General features: G+C 51.8%; 1 protein-coding gene and 1 long non-coding RNA gene across 2 annotated transcripts in view; one reads left to right on the top strand and one right to left on the bottom strand.

Annotated features, from left to right (window-relative positions):
• The window catches only part of LOC133339124 (uncharacterized), a 30115-nt gene extending 11684 nt beyond the window's left edge, over positions 1-18431 (top strand). Inside the window, exons 3-4 of the long non-coding RNA XR_009754679.1 lie at positions 14161-14210; positions 18376-18431. This is a non-coding gene — a long non-coding RNA (uncharacterized LOC133339124). The remainder of the gene's footprint in view (positions 1-14160; positions 14211-18375) is intronic.
• The window catches only part of LOC133359884 (signal-induced proliferation-associated 1-like protein 2), a 241125-nt gene that overhangs the window by 77603 nt on the left and 140580 nt on the right, over positions 1-22942 (bottom strand). The window lies entirely within an intron of this gene.

Below are 22942 nucleotides of genomic sequence, written 5' to 3'. Positions count from 1 at the left end.
AACAATTGCTATTTGGCACCGGGGTGAGGTCGTCTCGTGTGTTTGTTTGTTGTAGTACGGAGTTAGACTGATGGCCTTAATCTAAGTTGTCTTGTGGTTGTTGTTGTTGTTTGACTTGCATCCCACTGGGATTTTTGCCCACAGTGTTGATGTACGGTGATTTTTCTGCAATATTTTGCTGTTTTTTCTTGGATTTTCTGTTTGCGCATAGTCACTTTAAGATGTTTTCTTGTTCATGTTTTAGTTTTTTTGTTTGTTGCGGTTGCACCCAATTCAAGAGCCGAATGGCTCACAGGGCTATACCTATAAAATTAACTTGAACTTGACTGTGGCTCTACTGAGCCAGGGGGTCTGCAACGAAAATAACAACCCCTCAATATTTCAAGAGCCGCAATGCACGTGAATACGAGACGGTGGTCCTGACATAACTAAGGTCACGAAGCAGCAGTCCTCGAAGAGCCGTGCGCAGCTCTGGAGTCGACCCCTGCTCTCGACCAAATCTTTGTGGAAGCTCCAGGCCCGTGCTGTGGGATGCACGGACACCGTGAGGTGGCTGCGGGCGCAGCACACCGATGTTGCGGCCTGCTACACGATGTGGTTTGCAAGAACTTCCACCTACGATAATTGGTTTTTTACCCTTCTATCTGGCAACAAAACTGACACCTTTTTTACAAGGAGTTATGTTTGCATAGACCACAATACCTGCAGCCATAATGCAAACAAAAAACATAACTCTGATAATATATGTGTAGTAAGTATATGGAGGCTTGACGACAGGATCGGAGGCACACTTATTTATTACACCAACACAGTTATTTACAGGTCACTGGGCTACAGGGATTTCTCGACAGCTAACCCCTCTAACCTATACCAATTCCTCCACTACGGGACTAGGGGAGGCTATCTGTCCCAGCTTGGTTAAGCTGGGATCCCGGCTCCCTGAGTCACCAGACCAGCTTCGTCTGGGCTCTCGGGGCCACGCCACCGGCTTGCCCTGGTCGGCCCTTATAAGGACAGCGAGCCAGGGGAGCTCTGGGGCCTACACTAGCAGGTCTTCCGTCTTCTCTGGTTATAGCTGAGTCCCCACTCCCGAGCCTTTCGGCTCATCACCTTTTATAGGACTTGCCCCCAAGGGGGGGCCCGTGGGGGATACACATGCGGACGTCGGTGCGAGCGCCACCCTTGTGTACGGCCGTAACCCCGCCCCTTGTGTTTGTTGGCCATCCGTGGCCATGCATAATCACACCTCAACATTCGTAGACATGCGCAATTACACCTCTACATCACCCCCCCCCTGTACAGCTCGCAGCCGTCCCCGGCTGCAAAAAAAAAAATCAGAATAAAGGTGCATCCCTCACAAAAACCCCGTGTGTGTGCCTCGCGTAATTTTTTACAAGAACAAGAAAACTTCAACAAGAACAACGAGAGGAAGAGAGAGAGAGAGAAAAAAAATAACCCGACGCACCCCCCCCCGGATAACACCCCAAAACCAACATATATATACACTCCGGATGCCACCTTTCCCATCGTCCGCAAGGCCCCCCAACGGCCGACCTCACAACACCCCTCCCTTTTTGTCCGCAAAGTCTGCGCGTTTTGGCGCGCGTTCTCGCGGCGGGTCCGTCACAAGGGCCCGTCCCGGCACGCTCAGTGACGGTTGTTGACGGTCCGGGTGCAAGAGGGTCAGGCTTCGCTGCCGAGTGACCCCCGACCCCTCCGGGAGGGGTTGGTGGGCGTGGGCCCGTCACTCCTGTTTCACCTGGGGACGGAACAGTTGGCGTCAGGTTAGGCGAGTGCAGCGACGACGGGGAGTCGGCGACACCCTCACACGTTTGGCCATGCGTGTGTGTGTGTGAACCCCGGGGCGGCGTGACGAATGGTTTTAACCTTGAGGGGTGCACATACCACCGGCGCCTCCCCCATTTGACGCGAACACATTGCGGCCGCAAAACCTGCACGACCTCCACTGGCCCCCGCCACGGCCGTACCAATTTCGACGAGGTTGCCAGCGGCACCTGAGGACAGTGCAACCACGCCCTGTCCCCTGGTACCCATTTGACCACCTGCACCCGCCCCAACCGAAGCCTCTCGTTCGCCTTCTGGCGGAGTTCAGAATTTTGCACGGCCGCTTCCCGCGCCTCAGACAATTGAGCGATGTTAAATTTAATGTGTTCGGACAAATTAGACTTCGCCTGGAGCGCCGAGAGCTTCAGCTGGGTCGCCACAGGAGGGTTAACTTCGCGCCCGTACATTAAAAAGAAAGGGGAAAATCCGGTGGCCGCATGGGGAGCCATTCTGTAGGCTTGCAACACACCGGCTATGCGGAGGTCCCAATCCGTCTGGGATACCGACACCTGCTGGGACAGCATGGATGTGATGGTCCGATGCAGCCGTTCCACCATCCCGTCAGTTTGTGGGTGATACGGAGAGGTCCGAACCTTCTCCGTACCCAAGAGGTCGCACACCTCACGTAGGAGTTTACCAGAAAAATTCCTACCCTGGTCAGTAAGCAGCCGTTCCGGAGCACCCTTGTCGAGGACATAGCCCTGGACAAAGGCCTCCGCGATGGCTGCTGCCGACTGGTTCGCCAGGGGCCAGGCCATAGGCCATCTCGTGAAGTATTCAACCCCCGTTAGTAAATACCTATTGCCCCTGGGTGTAGCGGGAAATGGGCCAAGTATGTCCAGAGCGACGAGCTCGTTAACCCTGGAAACTTTTATGGACTGCAGCGGAGGGTTGGACCCCCTAGCAGGTGGCTTCCTCTGCGCGCATTGCGTGCACGACCCCAAGAGATCCCCCACGTCCTTTTCCATGCCCGGCCAGAAGAAATCTAGCTGGAGCGTGGCAAAGGTCTTATGAACCCCCAAGTGCAGAAGCCGCTCATGAACAGCCCATACCACCTTACCCCTTAAAGCAGCAGGCACCACGAGCCGCTGGCGCCGGGTTTTACCATCCCAGTGCATTAAAAGTCCCTGGAACAACCCCCACGAGTCAACGTTTTTCACCCCCTGGCCAACCCCCCCGGCGCGACGGCGCAGAGCGAGGAGGGAGGTGTCCTCCATTTGGAGGCGACCCCATTCCGCGACCGACAACCCCAGCAACGAATCCCTCCCTTCTTGCTCGATAGGACCCGAAACCGAAGGCGCATCGGCAGCGGCCACGAGGACCGAATCGGTGGTGACGTTCGGAGACCTACAACGCCCCGAACCCAAGAGGCACGCGCACTCCGAAGTGGGTGGCAATCGCGACAGGGCGTCAGCGTTCGTGTGGCGGAGACCCTTACGATATGTGGTGACAAAGTCATAGTCTTGGAGAATCTCCAACCATCGAGACAACTGGCCCGATGGTTGTTGAACCCGCAGGGCGTATTGTAGGGCCGCATGATCTGTACGGACGGTGAACCGCCGACCGTACAGATACGGGCGGTACTGCTGAATGAAATAAACAATCGCCAATAATTCCCGACGGGTAACGCAGTACCGCTGTTCGGCTGGAGACAGTACCCGACTACCGTAAGCCACCACATGCTCTACGCCCCCAATGAGCTGGGACAGCACGCCCCCGATGCCCGTGTTACTTGCATCTGTATCGAGCAAGAAGGGTTGTGAAAAATCCGGGTAATTCAACGGCGGAGCCCCCACCAAAGCATTCCGGAGGGCGCGAAAAGAAGCCTCCTCCTCCGGCCCCCAATGAAACCTGACTCCCTTGGACGTCAAGGCATGCAAAGGTTTCGCAATCGTAGCGAAGTCAGCCACAAATCGCCGATAATACGACGCGAACCCAATGAAACTCCTGACCTCTCCCACCGAGGTGGGAGTCGGCCAGGAGCTGACGCATTCCGTTTTGGCGGGATCAGTGGATATCCCCGAGCGCCCAACAATGTGACCCAAATATCGCACCGATTCGCGGAGTAAATGGCACTTCTGTGGTTTAAATTTCAAATTGGCAGCCCGCATTTTGAGAAAAACAGCACGCAACCTCTGGAGGTGTTCCTCGAAGGATTTGCTAAAGACGATGACATCGTCTAAGTAAATCAAACACGAATCCCATTGCAACCCTGCCAAGACCAATTCCATTAACCGCTGAAAAGTTGCCGGCGCAGAATGTAAACCCATCGGCAAGCGGTTAAATTGGAAGAGACCTTGCGGTGTCCGAAAAGCAGTCTTAGGTTTTGATTCGTCATCCAGAGGAAGCTGCCAGAATCCAGATAGCAAATCGAGGGTGGAAAAGAATCGCGCCCCCGCCAAGGCATCGAGCGACTCATCCATTCGAGGAAGCGGGTACGCATCTGCCACAGAGATTTTATTCAGACGCCGAAAGTCGACACAAAACCGCAGTGAGCCGTCGTGTTTTTTCACCAAAACGATCGGCGCGCCCCACGGGCTATTGGAAGGGGAAATGATATCGGCGGCTAGCATGTCATCAATAGCCGATTTGACATGATCCTTTTCGGCGGGACTCAACCGAAAGGGATTTTGGCGGATTGGCGCGCTGTCACCCGTGTCAATATGGTGTCGCAGCAATTTAGTACAACCAATATCAAATTTGTGTTGACTAAAAACGTCAGCAAATTCGCTCAGAAGAACTCGCAGCTGCGCGCGCTGCGAGTCGGACAGGTCCACTGAACCCGCGCAAAGCGCATCCAGCCATCCGTCATCACAGTCCGAATGCGGTCGCGACGGAGGATCGGTGGATACCTGACCCACGAGTGGTTCCTCATAGGGTACCGGCGTTGCGTGTGCAAGCACGGTCCCTTGAGGAACCACGGCCGTTCGCGATCCCACATTAAGGACTGCAATGAAGGGGTCCCCATCCCCTCTCACCATGGTCTGAGCCGCGAGCAAATCTGGTCCATTTACCCCGGCCCGAGATGGTCCCAACAAGACCCCCCGATCCGCAACCCCTTCATTAAACGGCCGACGCAACCTAAGAGGGACGAGCATCTGAGCCCCCGGAGGCACGCGCACAGTTTTTGTGACGAGCGCCTGCACGGTGGCAAACGCCCGACGCTCCGTGGTGGGGGAAGACAGAAATGTAACGCGTCGGCCCGATGGGAGCTCAATGCACCCTTGGTCAATAAGGATGCGGATGGGCATTTTGGCCAGAAAATCCGTCCCCAACAGGCACGGAACCGCGAGTGAGGAGGAAACCAAAACAGGCCCGGATAATTTAATGTCCCCAATGCAGATAGTGGCGCGGATTTGGCCAATAATGCCCAGAGAGCCCCCGTTAGCGGCATAGCACGGCACGTCAACAGGGAGCAAGGGACGACTTTGAACGGGAAGGATGTTATAAATTAAATCAGATATAATGGTCGCCGATGCCCCTGTGTCAATTAAAATCCGCACCTCTACCCCATCAATGTGACCGACCACGACCGATGATCCCGCCGACGCAGCAACGACACGATGGGCGAGCTCCGACCACTGACACGGTTGGAGCGCCCGCCGCATTACCGAACAATCGCGCGCGACGGATGGGGAATTTGGAGCCCTGTTTAGTTGGGCGCGTGAGTGTGTGTCGGATGTGTGCGTGGGCCAAACGTGTGAGGTGCCGCGACTCGCCGTATTTCTCTGCTGGAGTTTGGGAGGAGACGGTGTGGCGTCCTGACGAGGTGTCGCCCCGCGCTGACGGGGAGCCCGGCATCCTGACGCAACGTGGCCTTGCAGGCCACAGTTGTAGCAGCGTGTGAGCGCCCCCGATGTCCTGGGCTGCTCCTGGCGGCTCGGTCCATTCCGAGCCTGTGGTGCTGCCGCTCTCCATTCCCCTCGCCGCTCCACCCCGCATACCTCCTCCGATGGGAGGGCGGTAGCCGCCATGGCATGGCTGGCCGCCCCCTTTGCCGCCTTTCGACGAAGGGACCGCAAGCCCCCGTGGATGTGGCGCGCGACCAGCAGGGACGACATCTCTGCGTCGTCTTGAGCCAGGACGTTGACGTCCAGCTCATCAGCGAGTAGCAGCAGCTTCTCAGCCACCATGGCATCCACTCCTTCCTCGTCCATCCTTGGGAAAGCAGCCTTCGCTAGAGCCAGGAGAGCAGTCCGGAAGGCCAGAGGTGATTCGTTGGTGCCCCGACGCCGATCGTGGAAAAGCTGCCTGCAGTCCGAAGGCGGCCCATAGACGGCTGACAGCAGCTGCAACGCCAGGTGTAGGGTGGCGCGCTTTTCCCTCGGCGCCGAGGTGAGGGTAGCCAGGGCGTCGTTGTCCAGCATCGCTGGCAGCGCGCGTAGAGCCTCGGCGTCCGTCCAGTTCGCCATCTCCTGATGAGCGATGAACCGTCTCTTGAAGCCGCCCCAGTCTCCGTCTGCGCCTACGAATTCTTTCAGAGGCGGCAGACGCTGCTGCAAGGCGACGTCCGTGGCTGTAGATCGCTCTCCGTCGCTCCCCGCCGATGATACAGTGTGGGCGGGCTGTGCACATGGCATCGCCGGTCGCTCCGATGTTGACGCGCCGGCCGGTGTTGATGATGTCACGGCTTGTGCTTGGCGCTCAGCAGTCACGTGACGCGGGCCGGCCCCGCCGTCCGCTCGCACTGTAGAGATGGCGGGAAATTTAACCGCCAGCCGCGTCGGGGTGGCGGGAAACGTCGCCGCGCGCCGGCTGCTGTCGTCGACCCGCGCTGCCCCTCCAGCCCCCAGCCGCGTGATCTCCTCCAACGCAGCGGCGGCGGCGTAGAGCAGTTCCGCCAGGCGGGAGTGGGCCAGCCGGAGTCCTTCAGCCGACGCATCCCCCCCCTCTTGTCGTAGCGGCGCGGGCGTACTTGGCCCCGGCTGCTCCGATCCGACCCCGGCCATCTCTGGTGTTGAATCGGCCGCGGCGTCTTCCATCTCCGACTCCTTGGTACGTGTCGTCCCTCGTGTGTCCATCGTTTGGACGTTTTACTTCTGACACCAGATGTAGTAAGTATATGGAGGCTTGACGACAGGATCGGAGGCACACTTATTTAAGTTGTCTTGTGGTTGTTGTTGTTGTTTGACTTGCATCCCACTGGGATTTTTGCCCACAGTGTTGATGTACGGTGATTTTTCTGCAATATTTTGCTGTTTTTTCTTGGATTTTCTGTTTGCGCATAGTCACTTTAAGATGTTTTCTTGTTCATGTTTTAGTTTTTTTGTTTGTTGCGGTTGCACCCAATTCAAGAGCCGAATGGCTCACAGGGCTATACCTATAAAATTAACTTGAACTTGACTGTGGCTCTACTGAGCCAGGGGGTCTGCAACGAAAATAACAACCCCTCAATATTTCAAGAGCCGCAATGCACGTGAATACGAGACGGTGGTCCTGACATAACTAAGGTCACAAAGCAGCAGTCCTCGAAGAGCCGTGCGCAGCTCTGGAGTCGACCCCTGCTCTCGACCAAATCTTTGTGGAAGCTCCAGGCCCGTGCTGTGGGATGCACGGACACCGTGAGGTGGCTGCGGGCGCAGCACACCGATGTTGCGGCCTGCTACACGATGTGGTTTGCAAGAACTTCCACCTACGATAATTGGTTTTTTACCCTTTTATCTGGCAACAAAACTGACACCTTTTTTACAAGGAGTTATGTTTGCATAGACCACAATACCTGCAGCCATAATGCAAACAAAAAACATAACTCTGATAATATATGTGTAGTAAGTATATGGAGGCTTGACGACAGGATCGGAGGCACACTTATTTATTACACCAACACAGTTATTTACAGGTCACTGGGCTACAGGGATTTCTCGACAGCTAACCCCTCTAACCTATACCAATTCCTCCACTACGGGACTAGGGGAGGCTATCTGTCCCAGCTTGGTTAAGCTGGGATCCCGGCTCCCTGAGTCACCAGACCAGCTTCGTCTGGGCTCTCGGGGCCACGCCACCGGCTTGCCCTGGTCGGCCCTTATAAGGACAGCGAGCCAGGGGAGCTCTGGGGCCTACACTAGCAGGTCTTCCGTCTTCTCTGGTTATAGCTGAGTCCCCACTCCCGAGCCTTTCGGCTCATCACCTTTTATAGGACTTGCCCCCAAGGGGGGGCCCGTGGGGGATACACATGCGGACGTCGGTGCGAGCGCCACCCTTGTGTACGGCCGTAACCCCGCCCCTTGTGTTTGTTGGCCATCCGTGGCCATGCATAATCACACCTCAACATTCGTAGACATGCGCAATTACACCTCTACATCTGCACTGTCCTTGAAGTTGATTGGTCCACACCCTAGACAGCTTTCCTTAGAGCCCAGTCTCACATGGGTTGAACCAGATGACGCCAAAAGGCGCACTATCAACTTCAAGGACAGTGCATATATTATCAGAGTTATGTTTTTTGTTTGCATTATGGCTGCAGGTATTGTGGTCTATGCAAACATGACTCTTTGTAAAAAAGGTGTCAGTTTTGTTGCCAGATAGAAGGGTAAAAAACCAATAATCATATTTTTTACTGTCAAATGAGGTTCCAATGGTGTAAAAACTTCCACCTACGTTCACCAACTTGCACAACTAAAGGCCTTTCAACTTTCACGGTTGGCCACGGTGGACTACAAACTCGCGTAAACTTTGGTTTTCCTAGTAAACGAATAAATCAATTCCTACGTGCTGCGAGGGGATACGCCAGATGGAAACGTGGTGAAAAAGGCCATCGATCTTCTTGGTTCTTTCGGTAAAGTCACGTAGAAGGGAAATAATAAAATAATTAAAATAAAACATTATAAAATACTATTCTCACGACGTTTCGGCCACAACGCAAGCAGCCGTCCTCAGGTGAAGAACAGGTCTGTCGGAAAGACAGCGTCTGAATGAACACCGCCAAGCTTGGCAGCGTATATTATTATGTTTTATTTTTATTATTGTATTATTTCCCTTCTACGTGACTTTACCGAAAGAACCAAGAAGATGAATCCCTGCAGTCACGAAAGCTGTAAATCGAAAGGCCATCGATGTCCGCGCTCATCCCCTCCTAGTTTGAGCAATTGTCGGCGAGCGTAGGTAGGCCATGGGTGTCTACTGACACACCGAATTGGCACCCCTGGGTTACGCTGCGGCTCCCCTGTTGAGATGGCTCCCACCACGTGCTCACTACGCACACAATGTTGCTACTTTCTGGAGAGGGCTCATGGCCTCGAATGCTGGGCTCGTAATGACGACAAAATGAGCCACACTTCCTTTGTCAGAATTCATGTTGACTCTCACGATACGCGTCGAGATAGCGTGTGAGAATCAATCATTTTCCCTCCACGTTTAGAATCAACATCACCACGCCTTCAGAGTATTTGGCTGCTATGTATTCCCATGTGATGATAAGCCACTTCGTTGAGCTATCGTTCGTGATAGCCAGGCTGCTGCTGCAAATTAGCTATGTAGCTCAGTGGGCCTTTCTTGCTAAATAAAACGTTTAGTTTATTTACAATCTGTGTAAATTGTTACGTAAATTATACATTTAAGCGACCGGAATAAAATGCGTGCAGACGACAACGTGTAAAAAAAAATGCGACGAAATTTGAATTTCTTGAAGTGATTTGTGAGCCCAAATCATGACATGTCATCAAATAACTTTGATACCATTGGTCAATGGACTTAAATATCGCAGCGCTTTATTTTAGTGATGAAACGGCTCATGTATATTGGTTAATTTCCCGCAGTGTGTCTAGACTGAGTGCAGAGATTGTGTAAGTATTGCATTCTGCTTTAAACAAACGATGCAGTAATCCAACTGCTGCCGTATGCAGTGGTACGCAAACAAAAATCACACTCGTCCTAATGTTAGGACGCAGTCTTTACGACAGCCCTGTTCTTCACCTGAGGACGGCTGCTTGCGTTGTGACCGAAACGTCGTGAGAATTTAATGTTTTATTTTCATTATTTTATTATTTCCCTTCTACGTGACTTTACCGAAAGAACCAAGAATATGAATCCATGCAGTCACGAAAGCTTTAAACCGAAACAAATCACACTCGTCAAGAACACTGTGGCCTTAAAAGAAAAAAAAATATTATTGGTCAACGTTTCAGGCAACATGCTTGCTTCACGGCAAATACGTGCAGCAGTTCAGCAGCAAATACAATCAACAAAGTTGTATGTTTTAGACGTTTCTGTCATCTCTTCTACTTGTTTTTATTATGTACTATTGGTGGCCCAGGGTCGCTCTTGCAAATGAGACCCATCCTCGAGTTCTCACCCTTGGTCGAACAAAATTAACTTGAAACACATAATGCGCCTTTGGCAAACAGAGAGACGCAATGCAGACCAGTTAAGTGTTACAGCTGCCACCGATTGTCTTTGAAGTGTGCCCCTGGGAGATCTTGTTTATACCTTTGTAGAGGGGTTAGCGACGACTCACTCAGAGACGGAGGTGAGGTTAAGGGCTTTCGCCGTAAGTTTATGAAGGGCTACACAAGACACGGGGCGGGTGAACCACTTCCCAGGGGTCAGGGGTCCCGGGCTCGGTCCCACTGGGTCCCGACACAGCCGGCTGCCCCGTGCCGTCTCCTCTACGCCGGCCGTGGGACCAGCCAACGCGGCCGACCGAGGATCACAGCCACGTCCAGCCCTGGCGCTGCGCTATATCCCCTAGTCCTACCGTCCTGCCCCTGGCTCCCCCCGTTCCACCCTACTCCGACCCTTGACTCCAGCTACGACCCCGCTTACGTCACGGGCTCCCCCCTTTATACTCGAGGAGCCGTGACGTCATGTGCGCCGTCCAGCGCGCGTGACCCCACGTCCCGTGACGTCATCGCACCGGACAGCGCGCGTGACGCCACTGCTCTCTTCTACTCCTCTACACCTTTGCTGGCTCTTGAGCTACTAGGGCAGGGGTCAGCAACCTGCGGTCCCAGGGCCGCACGAGGCTCTTTAAGGGCTGCTTCGTGACCGCTGTTTACAATGCACCGTCTCTGGTTCACCACAGTGCATTGTGTGGGGGCCGTTGGCCCCCGGGGTCCCTCCCGCCTGCATCCCCGTCGACCCGTGGGGGTGTGTGTGGGGGGAAATGCGCCTCAACCGCGGTGGCCGAATGCCCCATGCCGCGACCACACCATATTAAGGCTGGTCGCAGCGCCGCGGTGCCACGTAGCACGGGGGAGGTCATCCAATTCCCTGATCGCCGGAAACCGTGAGAGTTAACCCCGATAAGGGTTTCTCGGATAAAAACCGGTCGGCCAGGTAACCTCCCCTTCCAGCTCTATGGGTGGGGGAAAATGCGTGCGGGTGTGTTCATGTGAGGTGAGGTGAGGGGGACGCGGGGTTGGCTCCTTTGCTTGGTGGTGGCGAGGTCGGGGATTTGGGCGCCTGCCGAACGGCTTCGTGGCGGCGGCATCACATAGCCCCCCGAGGTGCCAGTCCCCGTCCCGGGTTGACTGGAGCACCTCGCTTGGGCCGCGCCCACGAGGAAACGTTGCGGGGTCCGGGGGATCCGTCCGGACCTGGTGGCTGGCCTCGGGGCGGGTGGTTCCGTCCTCTGTAGCTCCTGCGGCGGTCTCCTCCTCCACTCCAGCGGCTCTCCCCGTCCTCCGGCACCTGTGGGCTGGGGCACAAACTCAGCAGCGGAAGGGTTTAGTGGCCGTCGTCCGCGCCGTCTCCGTACTGGATCAGGGCGTCTCGGGGGCCCGGCGGGGCCCATGTAGTGTGCGAGGCCCCCCAACACGAGGGGTGCGGGTACTCCGGGATTTCGGGGCCTTCGGGTGATGGGGTTCTCTCTCGCCGGGGCCGCTTTCCATGGTTTTAAGTGGCGGACATTGACCACCATCTCTCGATCCCTCTCCCCGCCATAAATTAGTACCATCCAGGGGGAGATCTGTTGCACCACGGTCCAGGGTCCCCGCCAGTAGGTCGTCAGTTTCCCCACCTGCCCGGCCCCGACGCGAGGGGTGTGTAGCCACACCTTAGCGCCTGTCAGGAATAAGGGGGGTTCCATGCGGGGTCGGGTGCCCTGTTCCTGCCGCCGATGCGCGGCTTCCCCTTGCGGGTATGCTCGGCCTCGGGCTTCTCGCAGGGTCTCCAACAGGTGTTCCACGGGGCGGCTTCCCTCCTCCGGCTGGGGGGAAGGGACGCCGAATAGCAGATCTGCGGGTAAACGAGACTCGCGGCCGAACATCATTAAAAACGGGGTTTGTCCCGTCGACGTGTGTACGGTGGTGGCGTAGGCGAAAAGGGCATAGGGGAGGTGTTCATCCCAATCCCGTTGATTTGCGGCCGCCATACGTTTGAGTTTCCCCGCTAAGGTCTGATTCATGCGCTCCACCATACCGTTCGCCTGGGGGTGGTACGCTGTGGTTCGGTCCTTCTGGATTCCGAACTCTCGGCACAGTGCCTGGAACAACTCGGCCTCGAACTCGCTACCCTGGTCGGTGAGGACTCGTTCTGGGATCCCGTGCTTAAGTACGTAGTGTTCCACAAATGCCCGGGCCACCACCAAGGCCGTTTTATCAAGGATGGCCACTGCCACGGGGTAGCGGGTGAAATACTCTACTGCGACTAGGATATATCGGTTGCCTCGATGGGATCGCGGGAATGGCCCCTGTAGGTCGATCCCGACCAGCTGATTCGTGCGGCTGACGCGGAACGGCCTTAGGGGTACCTGGTATCGTGCTGGTTTCGGCCCGCACTGCTGACAGGCGCGGCAGCCCTGTACCCAGGCCGCCACGTCTTGTGCCAATTTGGGCCAGAGATACTGGCGACGCAGGGTCTCTCGAGTACGTCGTTCCCCATCGTGGCCCCCGAGTGGGTGGTCATGCACCAGCCATAGCAGCTGGGGTCGCACCTGGGCAGGAACACAGATGCACCCCGGCTGGCCGGCCTCGGTTAACTCCCGTACCACTCCGTTCACACTTATAACACGAGATCACACGAGGCCACGATCAGCTATTAATGATTTATTATCCGCTACCTGGAACTAGATGTTAAATCAGTGAGTCGACGAGGCTGGCCTACGCTGATACCTCTATACCTATTCCCGATTTATCTGCTATGATTCTAATTCACCTTCTTACTCACTGTTAAGTGTCCACGGCGGTCCGCTGATCCTTGTGCTAACCGCGTGCCTCGGTGCGTCACACGGACGTCCGGGTCGCTGTCTGGAGCTGCTGCTGGTCCGCTGGCCTGGAGAGAAGAGAGCGATTTCCCCTCTGTGCCCCTCTATTTATCCTCCCTACCTCAAAGGGGATGCTGCGCTGAACAATGGGCTCGTGCACCTCGAGCCCGCGCACGGCGGTTCCGGGCGCTTTTGATCTGCTAATCAGTGAGCTGCGTTGGCGGCGTACATCCTAATTACTCCCTTACCCTTCCTAACAATGGGGCCTGCGCGCTCAAGCATAATTATCCCAACCCTCCATGACTATGCGCAACAGCTCCTGCGGTCCCGCTATTCATGCTGTCCCGTCCCTCCCCTAGTACGCAGTTGTCCCAAATCGGACTCTAATTGGGACACCCTCCCGCAGCATCCCCGTCGACCCGTGGGGGTGTGTGTGGGGGGAAATGCGCCTCAACCGCGGTGGCCGAATGCCCCATGCCGCGACCACACCATATTAAGGCTGGTCGCAGCGCCGCGGTGCCACGTAGCACGGGGGAGGTCATACAATTCCCTGATCGCCGGAAACCGTGAGAGTTAACCCCGATAAGGGTTTCTCGGATAAAAACCGGTCGGCCAGGTAATCTCCCCTTCCAGCTCTATGGGTGGGGGAAAATGCGTGCGGGTGTGTTCATGTGAGGTGAGGTGAGGGGGACGCGGGGTTGGCTCCGTTGCTTGGTGGTGGCGAGGTCGGGGATTTGGGCGCCTGCCGAACGGCTTCGTGGCGGCGGCATCACAATTGCGCCTCTTGAACATATTGAGGGATTTTAAATTTCGATTTAAAGCTTTCGTGACTGCAGGGATTCATCTTCTTGGTTCTTTTGGTAAAGTCACGTAGAAGGGAAATAATAAAATAATAAAAAGAAAACATAATAAAATAATTATTTTATTTCCCTTCTACGTGACTTTACTGAAAGAACCAGGAAGATTTTATATTTGTTTGCGAATTCGACAAAAATGGCTCTTCTAGTTATGTTGGTTGCCGACCCCCTGACCTAGGGAGAGTAAGGAGGCACGGATAAGAGCAATTTCACGATTTATTTTGCAGCTAATGTCACGTGATATTGCAATATATACTGCAACACGTACAAAATGTCATTGTTTAAAATGCAGTAATTACTGTGCGTATCACTTCACAGACTCGCAGAAGGCAGACGATGTGAATGGAGAGTGGCCTGACGAAGAATTTGTAAGTACAAATTGTGGCGGCTTTCTGCTGTGTGTTGTATTATAAGAGTATTATAATGATGATAATTATCATCATCATCATCATCATCACTCCCACCACCGCTGCTCTCTACAAAACACAGAGTATGGTGGCGCTTGCTGGAACTCAACTAATTTGATTGTTTTTATATTCTTGGTTATTTCGGTAAAGTCACGTAGAAGGGAAACAATATAAGGATAAAATAAAATGCTCACGACGTTTTTCGACTGCAACACAAGCAATCATCATCAGGTGTGAAAAACACGGCAAGAACATTTTCTTGATAATTGCTTGTGTTGCAGTCGAAACATCGTGAGAATTTTATTGTTTTATATTCTTTATTATTTTATTATTTCCCTTCTACGTGACTTTACCAAAAGAACCAAGAATATGAATCCCTGCAGTCCCGAAAGCTTTAAGTCAAAATTTGATTGTTTTTATTTGATCAGGTAAGGCCCACACTGGTGCCATGTAGCTCTTTTCAGAAGCGCCCTGGCCATCACACGTGACAGCTCAACCAAGTGGCTCATCACGTGGAAATGTCTAAGCAGCAAACGAATACTCTCAACGCGAGGCGTTGATTCTAAACGCTTATTGCATTAGGGCCGTGGTACGCAACCTCTCTGGGCCCGGCAGACCCACGGTGAATCCTCAATACAAAAACAAATGTTAGCGGGCCACCACGCGGTTCAGAAAAATAAAATGACGAACATCTCAGTGGTCTTTGCAAGAGTTCCGCGAACAAATTTCCACGGCGGCGGCGGCGGCACTGCACCTCACCGCTGGTTGGTGCTCGCCGCACCGCAACGGGGAGTTGCACTGTGGTGGAGCGGCCACAACGACCCCACCTGATCCACAACAACGAGTTTTGAAGAGGAAATTTTATTTTAAACGATGAAGTGTGAGTGAGCAAAGGGAGGCAGGGGGAGGGGGGGTGTTGGAGGGTGAGTGGCTGAAGGCGTCGGTGTATGGGCGAGTAGGTGAGTGAGCGGTGGTCCATTGGCCCGCGCTCTGCGCTACGAACTCGGCGACACCAAGTTCAATTGCCGCTCAAGGCAAATACCTGTGACGATTATCTGAACCTGTCCTGGGCCTCCTCTAGATCTACTCAACCTCAAAAAAGTACCTGGTGCAGTGTTTAGACAGTTCTAGTAGTGAGACAAAGGTGGCCGGGCCTGATTCTGGCCACCCACCCCCTCGTGCACCGTGCAGGCCTTCGTAGTTGCCTGCTAACAACATTTGTCCAAACGACTATATGGGGGATCTTTGTCTTGTGGGTAAGTGAGGTGTCCGTTATAAGATGTACGGCCCAGCAAACTCCTCATTTGTGTGAATCTTGTTAAACCGTAGAGGGCCAATGGGATCTGTGAATATCCCCGTTGTTTGTGGATCTCTGAGGACCGTTTCTACGGGTAATTCTAGGAGTTATCAGGTCGTGACACACTGAGTGATGTAGACTAAAACTTGATTTTATCAGGTAAGGCCCACTGAGCTATATAGCTCTATTTTATGAGTGCCTTGGCCACAAATAATAGCTCAGCCAAGTGGCTTCCATGTGGAAATTCATATCAGCAGCCAAATATTCTTCAATGCACATTTCTAAATGTGGAGGGAAAAACCGGAGGACCCGGAGAAAAATCTACGCGACCACAAGGAGAATATGCAGACTACAAATATACAGCAGCAGGCATTAGGGTCGGAATCGAACCCACGGCCTCCTGCATACCAGGCAAAGTAGTTAACGTCTCGCCACAGTGGCGCCCAAATGTTCCAGAGCTGAGGTTTGGCACATGTACACTGTAAGTTGGGTCGTTGGTCAAAGGCAGAAAAATCCACGGACTAAAATATTCAAATTTGGCCACCGGGAGATTACGGCCAGGGGTTTTATTGGTTTCATCGTGGATGGCAGCCGTGGCCGCAGCAGTTAGCGCATTGCGTTATAAACGTGCCGGACACGAGTCTGGTACCCTGCCACGGCTAGTTTCGGTGGCGAGTTGCATCTGAACAGGTACCGGTGTCTCCAACAATCAACGCTCACAATCGTGGCGAAGTATGGCGAGAGACAATCTTGGTCATGTCGTAGTCGTCGATTGACAAAGAGCTGTGTATTCATCCTTCGGCATCGTGTTTAAACCGCCGGTAGCAGATGTGTCACCGTGCGTGCTCCGGGCTTTACGGTGAGCTCCACGAGTTGAGACAATACTATGCAGAAATGTCGCAAATATTATCTCATTTATTTTCTTATCTACCAAGACCACAGTGTTGTTGACAAGCGTGTCGAGTGTTTGCGTTACACCGTGCTTGTGCACCAGTGCCAACGTGTCAGCGGCAGGGCCGCCACGGTGGCGAGATGTTAACTACCTCGCCTGGTATACAGGAGGTCGTGCATTTGATCCCGACCCTAACGCCTGTGTATTTGGAATTTGAATGTCTATCTCTCTCCCCGTGGTCGCATGGATTTTTCTTCGGGTCCTCCGGGTTTTCCCCCTGCGTTTAGAATTAACGTCACGCGTTTCGAGTATTTGGCGGCTTGAAATATTCACGTGATAAGCCACTTTGTTGAACGATCGTTTATTGCCATTGTCGCTTCTGAAAAAGAGCCACATTGCTCAGTGGGCCATACCTGGTAAAATAATAAGTAAATTGAACGAAAAAAATGTTTAAATGCGTTAACAAGGACTGGGAGAGCTTCACAAAGGAGCTGCGGCTCAAACATGGGCAGCCTCGGGACAAAGATCTGATACCAAGGAAAGGCGGGGGGTTATTTTTAATTCGTTGAGCCAACCTCAAGGCAATGTGGCAATTTTTCCTGATAACATTTCCGAGCTGCGAATGATAAACGTGCCAGCCATTCTGTCGTGCGACGTTAAGACGTCCAATTGTTCCCGTACGCGTGACGTTGTCTGTGCTTTGATGTTGACCTAACGAATGCGTTGATACAGGAGATTAATTTTAAACCACCGCTGGTGCTTGTGTAAGCAATACAAGATATATCTCACAAATTGGTTATATATCAAGTTCTAGACTTGTTCTCGATCAACATAGGTTAACATTATTGAGTTAAATAATGTGTATTATGTTGAACTTCTTTCGCACCGTACGTAGCCGACCATGCTAATCGGAGGTGCAGGGGAAGGATAACAAATTAAACACAAAAACCAGTTGTAAGGAAATGAGTTTGTCAACCTAGATGATGACTTAAAAGTGCATAGCTCCAGTGGCTTCCTAATATCAGAAGGAAGAGCGTTCCAGACGGCCGCAGAAGCTCATCTGAAAGCGCATGATGCAGTCACCGTCTTTGTTCGATGGCCAGCCAATATATTGTGCCTCTCCCATAATGTAACATTCAGAGATGAGGCCAGAGTTATGAGATTCACCTTATGAAGGAAGATCAATCGAGCAAAGCAAACTTGACGATTATGAAACCGTGTGATGTGACCTCACCAAAGTTGTAATGTATCCTTACCAAGGCAGTGAAGTGTCCTAAAGTGTCCTAAAGTATCGATGTAAGAAATGTGATCTCATAAGTCAGTCGGAGTGGCAGATGTGATCTGAGAGTGGGTTGCGACTCATCACGTTCTTGGCGTTCTCGAACAAATTCGTCTCGTTATCCGATGAGCGCTCGAACGACACTTACGCACGTGCGCCGCAGGCGGTCTCACGCGACGCTCGCGAGGGAACGCCGTGGCGAGCTTCACTGTGCCCTCACAATCCGACCTCTCCCCCCCCCTTCCCCTTTCCTTGCCCCCTCGCTCCCCACCCCGTGCGTTAATTTAGAAAAAATTTCAACCAACCCCTGTAAAAATCACAACGACGGGGACACCCGCGGGCTGTGACGCAGGACCGCACGTTTATTGTTCGGATGTACCGTGTGTCGTGAATGTGAAGAAAGAAAGTGAAAACATGTAGAATTAATTTTTCGATTTAAAGCTTTCGTGACTGCAGGGATTCATCTTCTTGGTTCTTTACCGAAAGAACCAAGAAGATGTAGAATGAAATGAAGATCCAAATTTTCCATCGTCCTCCTCTGTAAAGTAAAAAGTTATTCCAGTCGTTCCGGGCTATTTTATCGTTGATGTGCCACGATTTTCCCACATTAGGCGGGACGTCCTTCAACCCATTCATTTCATTTGTTCCATTCGTTCAGGACAACAGCGATGAGGAATATGGAAAGCAAGGCAAGGAGGAGGACGACGACGACGAACACAATTACGAAGATCCAGAGGTAACAGTGAAATGTCTCAATGAGACGTGTCTCATGTGAATTAGCAGGTTCTTTACATGCAAATCCTACTTCGTGTATTCCATGTCTTTTTCTATTGTAATAACACAATTGTTGCAATAACAAAGCCTGAGCCCTCTTACATCTTAGTTGAAAACTAATTTCTTTAGAACTGAGTTTTGTGCTTAGTTTCTTGTCCTTCCACCGCACCTCCGATTAGCACGACTGGCTCCGTATGGTGCTAAAGAAGTTCGTACATCGTGGGATACTTTACGAGCCCATGCAATTGAAGTAGTTGCCAATTGAACAGTTTAGCATTCTCTCCACATACGGTCTGTCGGTCGGTTTGCGTGGACTTAAGAGACTAGTGAATGCTCATGTCATTTACTTACTCACGGAATGATTCGGTTTCAAGACTCTTTTGTATCTGGAGGGTCCCTCTGCCGAGATGCTTGGACCCATTTTAATTGCCGTGCTTTTGGCGCACGGGAGGAGGGCACGCACGGTCAGGGATACGCTCCACACGGAGAGAAATTCAATGAGCAGACCTAGTTCAGTGAATACAAAAAAATGGACTGAGCCCATTTCCTGGTTCTGCCACTCTTCTGGCCACTTTGCAAGACCGCACGTTTCTTGTTCGAATGTACCGTGTGTCGGAAATGTGAAGAGAGAAAGTTAAAACATGTCAAATTTAATTAAAATCCAAATTTTCCATCGTCATCCTCTGGAAAGTAAAAGTTATTCCCGTTGGTTAAGGCTATTTTATCGTTGATGTGCCACGATTTTCCCACATTTTTCGGGACGTCCTTCAATTCATTTATTTCATTCGTTCAGGACAACGATGAGGAATATGGAAAGCAAGGCAAGGAGGAGGAGGACGACGACGATGATGATGAACACAATTACGAAGATCCAGAGGTAACAGCGAAATGTCTCAATGAGACGTGTCTCATGTGAATTAGCAGGTTCTTTACATGCAAATCCTACTTCGTGTATTCCATGTCTTTTCTATTGTAATCACACAATTGTTGCAATAACAAAGCCTGAGCCCTTTTACATCTTAGTTGAAAACTAATTTCCTTAGAACTGAGTTTTGTGATTCGTTTGTTGTCCTTCCACTGGTGCTAAAGAAATTCAACATACATCGTGGGATACGTTCCTGAGCATGGCAATGTGTTCACAAGCTAAATGCCAGTGTGGGGATCTGGCTCGGCACGGAGAGAGGGCTTCAGGAGTTAGTGGAGTTTTGATCCTCCTCCTCCTCCGTTGAAGGAAGTGGGCGGCGGTAGCCTTCTCATAGCTCACGTTGTCACGAGTTTCTACGCTACATTCAACACAACCAACACTGCTGATGGATATCATTAATTTGAATCCAGATACGATCAACACTTGTTCACTGGTATTCGTACGTTCGTTATTTATTTATTTGCTGACATTCCGTCGTATGTTCATTTTGTGGAAAGCTTAAATTTACATGGACGCCGCTGCTGGTGCTGCTGCTGTGATGAGTTGCTGTAAAAATCCACACAGAAATGTAGATTACTGAAAACAAATGACATTAAATTGATAAGTATAATGCAGTAGCAATACCGTCTGATAGCGAGCAGAATTTGTGCAGCGAGTTGCGAACACAACCCACAGATGCGGCATATCACGAATGTTGTACGTTCTATATTCTATACAAAGTACAAAGAGATCCTTTCAATTTTGTATGTAAATATTTTTTTTCAAAGTGCTAATGTTAATTCATAGATGATCATTTTCGTTCTTGTTAATTCGTTTTGTATCCTGCCTACAAACCACAGGAGCCAGACAATCAGCATCAAGCAAGCATCCCGAGGCAGGGCCAGGACACCCCACAGAGCCCGAAGGCCTCGTGGGCTCAGCAGGAGGAAGAAGATGAAGATTATGAAGTACCCATCGATGAGGAACTGGAGGTGAGTACTGTTCACATGAATCGACAAGGACCTGGGTGTAAGAACCGTTCACATGAACTGATAGTATCGACTGATGAGGACCTGAATGTGAGTACCGTTCCCATGAACTGAAAGGGCCTGAATGTAGTTCACATGCACCGAAGATGACAAAAACCATAACAAAAGATTTACGCTTACCATGGCAATTCAGCGCAAGTGAATATGAAGGTAACTTGTTTTTTAATTGCTTCATTTTATTTGGGTCATGTTAGTTTGTCATCAAAATACTATCGTACGATTCGTTTTAAAACCTTGCGTTCATTGACATTTTAATGGAAATACAGTTTCAATAAGGGAGATATATGTATCACGTACTCATTTATACCAGAATCAGAGTCTTTTAGACTGGAGGAAGCCGATGAGCTACGAAACTGTTTTTCACAGATGTCCAGTAGGGGCTGTTACACAATTGTTGAAAGCGAGTAGCGCAAGTCATCTCCCATTAAAACATTTACGAAAATGTTACGAACAAAATGACCCCGAGTTGCACGGAATTAGGAAAGCAATGTTTACTCTTCTCATTTCACAGCTGCAAGCACACCGGGTGAAGAACCCCCAGAGCCTCCACAGGGCAGCAGTGACGGAGTCCACGTACAACGCAAGAGGAGCGGAGCGACGATGTGACGAGGAGGACGATGGCCAAGACTATGAGCAGCCAACAGATGAGGACGCGATTGTAAGCAGAACCTGCACAGTGGTTGTAACTACAATGCTGTAAAGTCAATTAGAATCCATACTGCTGGCCCTGCAGAATAATATAACCCATTGGTCAAACATTTCACAACTCGCAATGCATCGATGGGGATGCTGCCGTGTGGTGTTGTGGTCAGCACGCTGTGACTTGCAGCTCAGAGGTCACCCAGTGTGATCTCACTGGGTGCCCCAGTTGAAACAACGGCCACGTTTTCGTGAATTCTCTCACCTCTGTCGGCCCAACGCCGTTATACGATCGGCAGGCCGCGTGCGGTGCGGCAAAGTGTGGATACCCCCACCGCTTCCAAAACGTCTGGCCAGTGTGGAAGGTTAGGCCTAAATACCCTCTAGAGGGGCTGTCTGGGGCTCCGTCTAGCGGAGGACCTTCCGTCAGAGGGGTCATTGCCAAAAACGTTGCCGATTTCATATATATTTTAAAGCCACAGTATTGTCGACGAGTGTCTTGAGTTGTTATTGTTAACTGTGCCATTTCAGCAGCAGCATCACCAAATAAGCGGCATAATATGGGTAAATCTCGTGCGAGCCACTCTTACCACCTTGACCAGAGTGAGTTATAACCTCACCTGCCAAGCTCAGTGTCTTTTTCACGACGCGTGACCTCTTGGCAAGAATGTGGCGAAGGGCCGCAACGTCTACATCATTATGCACACCCATCGTTATCAGTCGACAGCTGCTGCTGCTGACGACTGATAGACATGCGGATTGATTCACGCGGCGTCATTCGCCCCCGGCTACGGAAGTCACGGAAATAGACACTCGATTTGATCTGCAACTGCGCACACTCCAGCGGCAAAATCGCGGAACTTCGTTTGGCGGTCCGACGTTCGGCGCGAGAGACTGCGACCCCCCTCAAAGGAACGGGTTGCCCCCCCCCCCCCACCGTGGTCGCCTGCCCCCCCCCCACCCCGTGATCCGTGGCTCAAACAAATCAACAAATCACTCGCGATGCCGGTGTACGGCAGCCAAGAGCGTGCGAACGCTGTCACCGCAAGAGGTCATTTGCCGACACTGCGCGATGAACGAACGAACGCCACCTGAAGTCAAGTCCCCTGATCTGTCCGCATTCTCGGAGTGGTCTCATTCCCCTCGTCGTCCACGAGTTTGTAAACTCGGCCCTCACGTCGAGCTCCGAGAACGCGTCGTCACCTTGCGGCTTCACTGTGAGTGGTGTTGGCAAATCTGTCTGGCAAAAACAAAAAGGTATTAAGTAATTGCGACGATCTTCTGTTTGTTTATATATTTAAAAAATCAGTTTAAATGTGTGAACGTTACGGTGCACATACTGAAATGCCATGTGTACATTTCGTTCAAGTCGATTCTCTCTCCAGTGCTTTCAATCCATGGCTACGTGCAGGTTTAATATTCTGCAAATGTCCTTGATTTTAGTCAAGGCATTCCCATTGTTTTTGCAAACGAAAACAAAAAGCGTCTTGATGACAATTTACGACGACCATGATGTGACATCCTTTTTGTGGCCGTGACTGATTTGAGGTCATTTAACCCGTAGGAGGATTTCGCGACCAATGTCATCCATAATAAAGGGTTTTTTTTTGGGTTAGATCGCGTAAATATAAATATGTCGTTAAACCCGCCACCACCCGACACAGGCAATTAGTAAGGTTTGTCACATAAGCAGAACGTGCCGATCCATTACTAATACAGCACGCCGGTGTGTTGTACTGGTGTAATGAGTGGCTCTGACACGGTAAAAGACTTGAAGTTGTATAAACTCGTTCTCTCTCTCCGCGGATGTCCACCCACTCGGGTGGCTGAGCTGCCCCTCGCCACGTGGCGCTCACCCG

The sequence above is a fragment of the Lethenteron reissneri genome, chromosome 8 (genome assembly GCF_015708825.2).
Source record: "Lethenteron reissneri isolate LAM-NWPU_2019-01 chromosome 8, ASM1570882v1, whole genome shotgun sequence".
NCBI lineage: Eukaryota > Metazoa > Chordata > Hyperoartia > Petromyzontiformes > Petromyzontidae > Lethenteron > Lethenteron reissneri.
This window is presented reverse-complemented; position numbering and strand designations above follow the sequence as displayed.